Below are 11,006 nucleotides of genomic sequence, written 5' to 3'. Positions count from 1 at the left end.
CCCAGAACCGTAGCATCTGGCCCTATTTCTGCAGAAGGATAGTTCTCGATTGATCCCTTGACTTACTGCTGGCATCTGCTACTACTTACATCTAACATATATGTGACTTCCTTTTTGTGGCTCATTAATGAGATCAGAAAAGCGTCTCATAATAATCAGTCAGAAGACTAGTCAGCTTTCCCTTACTATAGCAAATACCTGAGATAAATCAATTTAAAAAGAGAAAAGGTTATTCAGGCCCACATCCTCAGTTGGCCCCATTGCTTTTGGGCCTGTAGAGCATTGTGGCAAGACATTTATGGTGGATCAAATTGCTCAAACTCATGGAGGCTGGGAAGCAAAGAGAAAAAGAGAAAGAAATTGGCATCCTACAATCCAGGTGACAGCCCATGTCCCCAGTGACTAGACTTCCCACTGGGTGTCCTGTCCAACCTCCTGGCTTTCCATGAGACACAGAGTCTAGGAATCTAAATTAGAGCTATTCTTATCTGGTTCATACCCAGCTCTCTTCCTACCCCGCCCCCCATGGTTTATTCCCATCTCATAGCAATCCCAGCAGAAGAAATATCTCCTTTACATTGACTTTGTGCATGAGTCTCTAGGCCTAAAAAGGAATACACACTCTCTCTCTCTCTCTCTCTCTCTCTCTCTCTCTCTCTCTCTCTCACCATGGACTGGGCTTGCTCTCAATGTCAAAGAACAGGCCATAATGTGCCTTTCTCTCCCATATTTTTTCTGCAACAGATCCTGATCTCTCCTAAGGCCGAGGGAGACAGTCATGTACTTAGAAGGGCACAATAACACTGCTCTATTGAATTACGTTTTCCTTTTTTGACTTGTTACTTCTTTTAATTTGGAACTAAAACTTCACACTTTTTCTTTTCACTAAAATGTAATGTCAGGACTTGTATTTCTTAGTACACTTTCCAACAGCTTCTAGTCTTAAATCCTTTATGTGTAAGGGATATTTGTTTTTATTTTTAATAGAAACAGCTGATTCCAAACATGGGTACTTCCAAATATGGATGTACTCTGTGCACAGTGGTTTTTATATTCAGGCCAACCAACTCTTAAGATTCTGCTCTTCTAAAAGAACTTTATTTCTTTGTTTATGATCCTGTGGCATTACAGTTCAGTAAATTACACTTGTAGCAATTTTTCCACACTATCGATATTGATAGATGGTAAAAAGAATTTTCTAAGCTCTTTTTCACAAAGTTAGCAATCAGGCAAGAGTTTAAAGTTTAATCCTTAGCTTTATAATTATGTTTCACGTCATGATTTCTCTTTTTGGAATCTGACTTCAACATAGCAAAGTAGGTCAGCTTATTATTTGCCAGTGGACACTCAAGACACAATTTCCTAGGAATAAATAAATTATATAACAAGTTTATGTAACCACCTATGAATACGCAGGCAGGAGAGCATATTTAAAGTGCAGTAAATTAAAGTGTCAATCAAAAACCAGGTCTTTGGTTCAGTCTTGCCAGGAATTTTGAAACTCAGGAATTTTTTATCTGACATAAAACATAATATATTACTTTTTTAAAAAAAAAACTCTTTGAATTTATTATATTATGCATGGTGAAATAAACAGCTACTTTGAAGAAAAAGAAACATTATGGTATCCATTGCAGATTCCATATTGTCATGCTGTGAAATCCAGTAGCTTTTATTCTTTGTCCAAGGTGGTTTTAGTCTGTTTTGTATTGTCTAATTTCAACATACATGAAGGTATGGACAGCTATTTTGAAGAGAACAAGAGACATTACAGTAGCCATTGTTGATTTTCCTATTGTCTAGTTTTGAAGTCCTATAATGCCTTTATCACTCTGTTCTGATCAGTTTAATACTATTTTGTTTTGTATGAATTCATTATGTGTGAAGATTTGGACAACTATTTAGAGAAAACAAGAGACAATATGATAGCCAGTGATGATCTCCTGTTGTCTTGCTTTGAAATCTGTGTCACTTACATTGTTTTCTTCTGATCTGCTTTGTTCTGTTTTGTTATGTTTAGTTTTACCCTCTTTTAAATAAAATTACAAAATAAATTTTAAAAACTTTTATATTTTGCAAAACTAGTTCATTTTCTGCTACCATATCATGCAATTTATTAAGCAGAGGATGGAACTGGGATTTAAGCAATGGGACCATGTTTAGTTCGTACTGATATATCCCTATGTTTTCTACCTTTTATTTTTTATTTTTTTTTATTTTTTTTTTTTAGTACCAGGAATTGAACTCAGGACCTTGCACTTGCCAGGGAAGTGCTTATGCCGCTGAGTTAAATCCCTGGCCCTTCCACTTTTTAATTTTAAGGACACAGTATTGCTGGTGACCCTGGAACAAGCCCTTCTATAATTGGGCATAGTGATGTAATTCCAACATTCAGGAGACTGAGGCAGGAGGATGGCCAGGTCAAGGTTAGCCTGAGACACGTAATGAGTTCAAGGCCAGCCTGAGCTACACAGTGAAACTGTGTATTATACCAGCGGCAGCTGTATATATTATATCCTTGTAAAATTCTCTGCCTCAAAGTTTGAGTTTTGTCATAAATTCAGCTTTAACATCCATCATTACAGGAATTTATGCTAAAGAGTGTGTTACATTTGTAAACTCAGTGCAGAGCTCCAAGTCATCCCATCATTCCAAGACGGAGTTAACAAAGGAGTCTAAGCAGGGAGGTAAAGGGAAAACTGGGGAAATAAAGCGAAATTCTTCAAAGGAGAGAGAGGGGCTAGCGGTATAAGTGATGCGAGCAAGTCAAATACTAGGATGCTCGGGACCGGCTCTCATGGCCCACTGCTCCCCAATTCCACAGCAGCTTTCATCTTTCCCTTCCAGCCATGTCCCCTGTGTCCCCCGATTCCCACTCCCACTTGGCTTTTGCCTAGTCACTTTGATGCTCCCCACGCACACTCCTCCCACCTCAGGGCCTATGCGTTCCTTGTCTTCTCTTTCTGGAATGCTTTTCCCAAATGTCAGCATGGCACCCTCTCTTCCTTTAGGTCTCTGCTCTGTCATCTGGCGTGAGAGGTCTTCCCTGACCAGCCTAACTAGAAGAGCAGCGCTAGCCACTGAGCCTCAATGCTTTATTCCTCTCACTTTTAATGTAACAACTATCCCATTATAATTTATGTACTTAACAAGACTACAAACAAGATCAGCAACTAAAATTGTACCTGCCACGTAGAAGTTTATGACTGTAAATTTTGAATAAATATCCATTACATGAATAAAATTAATGAAAAAACAACTAGCCACACTAGTTTCATGGCAACTAGTTATACAGTATGATTATTAATCTGGCCTGAAGGTTAAAACCCCCAATTTTGATGAGAAGATATATTTTTAGAACTCCCCTTTTACTTAATAGATTAAATGGCTACCCTAAGAATGTCATCTCCCCCTTTTTCTATTTTCTAAATACCCTCTAATGACAACTTTCTCAAGTTTCTGATTTTACTTAGATAAATTAAACAACATATGCTAAGTTTTTGTTTGTACACTAATAGAACACACAATAGGAATGCCTATTTAAATATTTGTTTATTTTAAACTTTTTATTAACTTTCCAATTTTATACACACATCATATTTTAAATTTTTGCTTCATTTTAAACCCTTTATTGACTTTTATTGACTTTATTTCAGCTTTAAAAAGCCCTCAAGATTTATAAGAGAAGGTACACAAAGCGCTCAACCAAGTAGCATTTATAGCCACATGCAGCCATCCAGATCAGCAGAAAAGAAGTAATTTACTGTCTTGCGTACCTTCCATATGCACGGAGACTGAGGGCACTGCAGCAGCAACCCTGGCATCTTTTTGCAGCATGACACTGGAACACAAAAACAAAGCCAAATAAGGGGACACTGGTCACTCTGCTGACTCACTTGACAAAAGAACTTTACGCACATAAAGTGATGGGTGGACAGAATGGGAAGAGAAATATTAGTGGAAGTATTTTCCAGTTTCTGGTAAGACAGCAGGCTCTAACTAAAAGAGAATGACTAGACCAGATGCAAGAATATATAATGCTAGTCACACACGTGCGGGTGAAATTTACAGGTAACAAGATGCATTACAGTTCTGTGCTTTATTCTTTTACCTTCCTGAGAACAAAACCTAACCTAGCCATTCTAAGCCCAGTGGAAAGAATGGAGTGGAAGTACGACTGTTGATGGTTATAGATTATGTTCCAAATAACAATGTTTTGGTCAATGACGGATTAGCATACAGCAGTGGTCCCATGAGATTACATCACCTGGTGATGTCATAACTGGCTTAGTTTGTGTAAGTACTCTCTATAACATTCATATAGTGACAAAATCACCTTCCGATGTATTTCTCAGAACATATCCCTGTCGTTGAATGAAGCTATTAGTGGCTCACTCTTGTTTTGTTTTCCCAATGTTAGAGAGCAAATGAATCAATAAGTATCTTTGGAAACATTGAATGAATAACTAAAATTAGAAAAGGAAGACTTTGCATTTTAAGACAGCAGGGAAGTGCGGCTACTTGCACATTTATATAAGGAGATTATCCAGGGCAAGCCCACTGTAACCGTGAGTCCTCAAGTGGGGGAAAAAGAAACAAAACAATTAGAATCAGGAAAATGGTGTCACCTAGCCTTTGCTGGTTGTGAACATTGAAAGGGGATTCCTCGCAAAGAAATATGGGCAGCTGTAAAAACTAAAAAAGGCAAGAAAATGGTCCCTTCCCCAAAAAGCTCCATCAAGGAATGCAGCTGTGCCCATCCCTGAGAGGCATTTTGGGTTTATGACCTCCAAAACTGTAAAATAATAAATTGTCTTGTTTTAAACCACTATATGTGTGGTAATATGTTACAACAGCAATTGAAAACTAATACAAAAAATTTTATAGGAAGAATATGCAATTGAATGCAAAAGTACACTAATCTTAAGTGCGTGTCATATCTGCCTCTTACATGTTATCACACAAATATACTGTATCTAACTGCTAAATCAAGCCACAGAACACTCCAGCACCCTGTAAGTTTCCCTCATACAACTTTTTACTTCATACATTACATTTTCTTCCTAAAAAGGAAGAAAAAGGTTTATATTTGCTCATTCCCAATATTTCTGTGAGCACATACATGAAGCTTTCCCTCACGTCACCTGGTATCCTATGATTCGATCATGATATCAGCTAACCAGAGTTAGTCCAGACCCCAAAAGTTGAGGGCGTTCACTATCAAAATGAAATTTTTGGGCAATGGTGACTGAACTTAATCTCCAATCCCCCTCTTTCGGATGTGCAAGGGACTGAAGGTTCCAACCTTCTCAGTACATGGTTGGTTCCTCTAGTAAATTTTCCCCATCACCTCATTAGCATAAATTCAGCTAAGTTTGAAAAAAGCTTATTGTGAGTTGGGACACTGCTTTTACTTCTGTTGCTCAAAAAGTCCAAGGGTTTGGGGAACTCTGTATTAGAAACTAGGGATGAACATCAAATACATGTTTTCTATTGTGTCACAATTTCACAACTCCCAAAATCAGTCACTTTGGACTTTTTAAGTATTGATAAATTTTGTCTCATCTTAAACTTGTACAAATGGAATCAGACAGTATGCAATCTTTGGAAGTTTGCTTCTTTCACCCATCATAAGATTAATTCATTCAAGAAAGTAATTTGAAATGAGCCAGTTGTTCTCTGAATTCCTGTCAATTTTTATCATTCCTTTAGCCCCTCAGAATGTGAAACGTACCCAGGAGCAAAAGAGGAAAAACTGTACTGTTAAATGTTTCCTTCCAAAATAGGCCATTCATCTTAAAGATAATACTTTAAAAAGCCAAGGTTTGCATTAGCAAGTTCTATGTTACATTGGAAGCAAAAAGGAAGTTTGTGTTCCACTGAGCCAAACCTAGTGGAATAAAGCATAGAGTTCATTTAAAAAGTTAACTAAGACCCAAGTGTGGTGGCACATATCCGTAGTAACAGCACTCAGGAGCCTGAGGCATGAGGGTCATTGAGTGAAAGGCAGCCTGGGCTACATAGTGAACTCAAGACTAGCCCAAACTACATAGTAAGACCCTGTCTGGAAAAAGGGAGAGTGATAGAGAGAGAGACAGACAGACAGACAGAGACACAGAGACAGACAAAGACAGAGACAGAGATTCTAAAGTATATAGAATAAAGTATAAGGACATTGTCTGATATATAGAAAAGTTTTCTTGAAAAGCCCATTAAGCCTCTTCCTGCCTATGATGCTGCATAAACAACACATATATACCCCTCAAGAGATGAGACATTATCCCAGGGAAGGGCAGAACAGCCCTTGAAATTGAAGCTTGAAAATGAAGAACAAATGAAATGAGAATTCAGAATGCATTCTTTGTAATGGAAAAATAATATGATTATTATCTGGGACTTTTCGCTCCACAGTTTACTTTTTTAGCATGAACATAAGGAAGATGTTTTGCAGAAATCTCTGTAACTTTAGCAGTTAGGATTGACATTATCCTTGCTGATTTTTACATTGTTTATTATGCTCTTTACCAATAGCTTTCATGCTCTTCGAGAGGTTATAACAATATTTTAAATTTCTTTAAGATTATGGAAGTATATCTTCAGTGTATTCTAAATAGTTGTAATTGCTAATATCCTGGATAAAGAACAGTTCACTCTTATGAGAATATAGACATATATTACCATTAATGGGAGGGATGATTGAGGACGTACTATTATAAAAAGTCTATTTTTAGTAAAAATTTTTGTGTTATATGAGTTTTGTTTTCCCTGTATCCTTTTGAATTACATGACAAATAATGAGTGGTTGAATAACAAGGATGCCTGTACATTTAGCCAACATTTGATCTTTAGAACTCAAGCAAGGGAGTGATTAGAGATGAGCTGAGTCTACCCTAGGAAGGTAATCAGTGTTAACTTATCCAGCCTCGTTCATCCCATTCAGGGGAGTTCAGAGTTTAAAACAAGTATGTAAAATAAATTAGAGGCCAATTCAGAGCAGAAAAAAACTATTAGGAAACTCCAAAATAATCCAGATAAAACATGATGGAATTCATACCTAAACCCAGAATTATGAACTTGGAGAAAGAAAAATGGCTTCTACATGTATAAAGAACTTGGTAATTGATGGAGAGGCTCAAGGAGAAGGAGAGATTAAGGGACAAGTGATAGGCCCCATGGCTATGGGTCTCTTTCTTACTACATGGAATGTGTCTGGTCGGATGCCATGTTATGTGGCATCCCATATCTGTAGATCAAGCAGTCCCTAAACCCATGTGTAATGATGTAGTTGATGGCTCAATGGAGAGGAAAAGGAAATTTGAGAATCTGAGAATAAATCATTTGAGAAAATTTGAGAATAAACCATTGACCTTTTTAGAATGCAGTGCTGTGGAATTGCCAAGTGACTGGTTGGTCACTTTGAAGCACTTACTGGCTCAGCATTGGTCTTCTTTGTGGTCTTCATTGCTAACAAATTGGACACGGCACCAATGGCGGCAGCTAGATCATCCCTGGAAAGTCAGAGTGGATGCTGCTGGCACTGTGCATATCCCCCATCTCTGCCACAGGGACCACTCCGTTCATGCATCCACTGTACAGTTCTGTGGTGACTGTAGGTAAGAAAGACACATCTAATATCAAGTGGACAAGTACTTTTAGGGTGTAAGCTTTGGGGGATATTAGCACACGATACATTCATCTTCATCCTTCATGGCCCCTGCCATATGTCCACCCTTATCCCTTACCTCTACAATCTTTGTCTTGATCGTTCAGAGTTTTTCTTTACAGGTCCCTGAGTGACTGGACAGGTCATTCACCACTGCTCATAAATCCGTATCTGTATCACTGTCTTTTGCTACTTTTCCTTCCTTGCAAAGGAAATAACCAAGTGTATTGGTCAAAGCCCTGCCTATGGGGAGGACTGCCCTTTTTCACTATTTTGCAAGACCAATTCTGGTGTCAGGTTTGCATGGCAGTCTGAAGACTTTCCATGTCCAATTTCTGCTTCCTTCCTCTTTGGCGTCTCCCACTTCTCATTCTGTCTCAGCATCTGCTTTCCATAGAAGCCAGATGACATCTTTCTGACTTTATAGGAATGATGTTTAGGGAAGTGGAGGAAGAGTTAGTGAACATGTAGAGTGAGGCTTTATCTAGAAAGTTATGATACTAAGAAGAAATAAAAGAATTAAGTCTTCTCTATCCTTGAGAACTTTGGGGGAAAATTGATGGAGTCACTAGATTCCCCGCAGAAAGTTGTACAGAACTAATGTCACTTTATTTAGATGCTAAGTGGGGCTGGGAATTTAGCTCAGTGGCATAAGCGTCTGCCTTGCAAGTACGCGGTTGAGTTCGATCCCTGGTACCGATTTAAAAAAAAAAAAGAAAGAAACATAGATGCTAAGGGAAAGAGTAACCTCAGAAGACCAGAGAATTTCTGCTACAGTGGATAGTAAATAAAGCAATAGATTTTTATACTGTACTCATGAAGAGTGTGAGTATAAAAAAAAATAACATTGGCTAAAGGTACAGAATCTGGGTTTGAATTTCATTTCTGCTACCCTAGTTACAGAGCCTTGGCCTAGAATCTGACACCCTCTGAGTCTCGTTGTCCTCATCTATAAAATGATGATAATAAAAAGATCTATCAGAGATTATTGCTGCTGCTGCTGTTGGTTTGTGGAAGACATATTTAGCATTTCTACTTTTTTTTCAGCCTTGAAGATTGAACTAATAGTTCCTTGGATATTCTAGGTAAGCTCTCTAACACTGAGCTGTACCCTTGACTCATTTCTGTTTTTCTTCTGAGATAGGTTCTTGCTAAATTGGCCAAACTGACCTCAAACATGTGATCCTCCACCCTTAACTCAGCATCTTGAGTATCTAGCATGACAGGAATGCATCACTACATCTTGCCCACTTCTCCATCTTGATGCTACAGCAGGCACACCCAGAATTCTCCCTGAACTAGGAATTTAACCCCTCACCACCACTTTTCTGGATCCTCCTGACCCACTCTCTGGATCCTCACATATCCTTCACCTGACCCCTCAAATCAACCTAACACTGGAGACTCCACGCCAACCTGGACACCCTGGTCCTTTCCACCGGGTTCTTTGTTCTTGCATTCAAATCACTAAGAACTTCTGAATGAGTTGTTATGGTTTGGAGATGGTCCCCCAAAGTTTCATGTGCTAGAAGATTGGTCACCACTGCAGTAGTAGGATATGGGAAACCTCTAAAAGAGAAGTCCTTTAGTCATTTGGGATCTTGCAAAACCCCTGAACTTTTGAGAGAGCCAGTTGTTTAAAAAGCCTGAGCCTCACCCCTGCCTCCTTCCTTACTATGTGAAAACTTGCCCTCCAACCAACTTTACCCATGGTAATCTGTCACGAGGCCCTCACCAGAGCCAAACTGATACTGACAGCATGTCCCCAAATCTCCACAACTGTGAACTAAATAATAATCTTTCCCTCCAAAGTATCCTGCCTCAAGTATTTCATTAGTAACAACAAACAAACTGATAATGCAGAGGTTAAAGGCTTTTCTTACCATTGTACTACATGCAGATTGATGCTTTCTAGTCCCCACAGGGTTCCTACAATATCTGTGCCAAGCCTCCTTTCTCAAACTCCAAACAATTTCTCTCTCCCAAATTGTCCTCGGCAAATGACCTCATCTCTTACTCTAGAGAGATGTCAGGGGACCTTTATCACAAGTTCTGGCCCTTTCCTTGTTTTCAATCTCTAACATACCTGTGGGGTCTAATAAGGATGGACCCATTAAATGAAGAAACAAATGAATAATTTTAAAATACCTGGAAGGAACAACCCAGGTCTCTACAACTCACCACATCAAACTTCAGAAATGAATACTCTGCCGATGGCTGCCCATTTTCACCACCCTCCCTTTCCTCTGTGCTGGGTCTTCACCTCACTGTTCTGAAACTGCTGCCTTGAAGGTCACCATGACACTTTCATGATGAAACCTAACCGCAGTTTTTAAGGTCTCCGCCTCCTGAACCTCTGCATTCAACACTGTTGACCACTTCCTTTTTCTGGTAGAATCACTCTGCTCCCTAGATTTCTGAGACTCTTCTTAAACTCTTCTTTAACTTCTTTACAACTCTACCAGCTTTCTTGCTGTGTCTTCGCCTATGTGTCCTCCTACTTATCCTGGAAGGTAGCTTTATCCTATCCACTTCCTAATTCTACTTTTTATATCTTTTTATTTTATTATTCTGTGATACTAGAGATTGACCCAAAGGAGAACTCACCCACATCCTCAGCTCTTTCAATTGATTTATTTATTTGAAACAGAGTCTTGCTAAATTGCCTAGGCTGGGTTCAAAATTGTGACACTCTTGCTTCAGCCTTCCAAGTAGCTGAGATTACAGGTGCGCATAGCCACATCCGGCTGTATAATCCATTTGCTGAACACATCTCCTAGGACTTCAGTTCTTATTTCTTTGTTCATAAGCCCAAAAATATTCTTCATTCTCGCTCTCTCTCTCTCTCTCTCTCTCTCTCTCTCTCTCTCTCTCCCTCCCTTCAAATTCATGTCCCAAACACCCACACTCTATGACTTTTCTTTTTCTGTTAAGGAGTTGGCCCATTTTCAAAGATTCAAGAGTACTTTTTAACACTCACCATCTTATTTGACTTACAGGTTTTTCCTGTGAAATGGCTTTGTTCACCCTTATTTCTTCTGCTGTCGTGTTTATTAACTCCCCTACAGATAATCAGCAATAGTGCCTCGGATGGTTTCCCTGTATCTTGAGCCAGCATCTTCAGCGTGTTTTTTTTTTTTTTTTTTTTTTTTTTTTGTCTTTTTCTTTTTTATCGGTACCGGAGATCGAACTCACAACCACACACTTGCAAGGCAGGCGCTTATGCCGCTGAGCTAAATCCCCAGCCCTCAGCTATTCTGTTAATGGCTCCCATTGTCATTTAGTTATTTCTTCACCACAAATAGAATCTCAAGTCAGTTTTCTAGACTTTTTCAATACCACC

The 11,006-nt window shown here is 38.9% G+C and overlaps 1 long non-coding RNA gene across 1 annotated transcript; it reads right to left on the bottom strand.

Annotated features, from left to right (window-relative positions):
• Nucleotides 1–3,540: 3,540 nt before the first annotated feature.
• Nucleotides 3,541–9,965, bottom strand: LOC106027530 (uncharacterized). The gene is made up of 3 exons (XR_001201127.3): nucleotides 9,845–9,965; nucleotides 7,430–7,607; nucleotides 3,541–3,841 (listed from the first exon to the last, which is right to left on the bottom strand). It is a non-coding gene; the product is annotated as an uncharacterized LOC106027530 (long non-coding RNA).
• Nucleotides 9,966–11,006: the final 1,041 nt, after the last annotated feature.

This window comes from Cavia porcellus, unplaced genomic scaffold (assembly GCF_034190915.1).
Source record: "Cavia porcellus strain 051 isolate PalLab524CR breed Dunkin Hartley unplaced genomic scaffold, mCavPor4.1 scaffold_18, whole genome shotgun sequence".
Classification (NCBI taxonomy): Eukaryota; Metazoa; Chordata; class Mammalia; order Rodentia; family Caviidae; genus Cavia; species Cavia porcellus.
The sequence above is the reverse complement of the archived record's forward strand: the minus strand, read 5'-3'. Positions and strand labels throughout refer to the sequence as shown.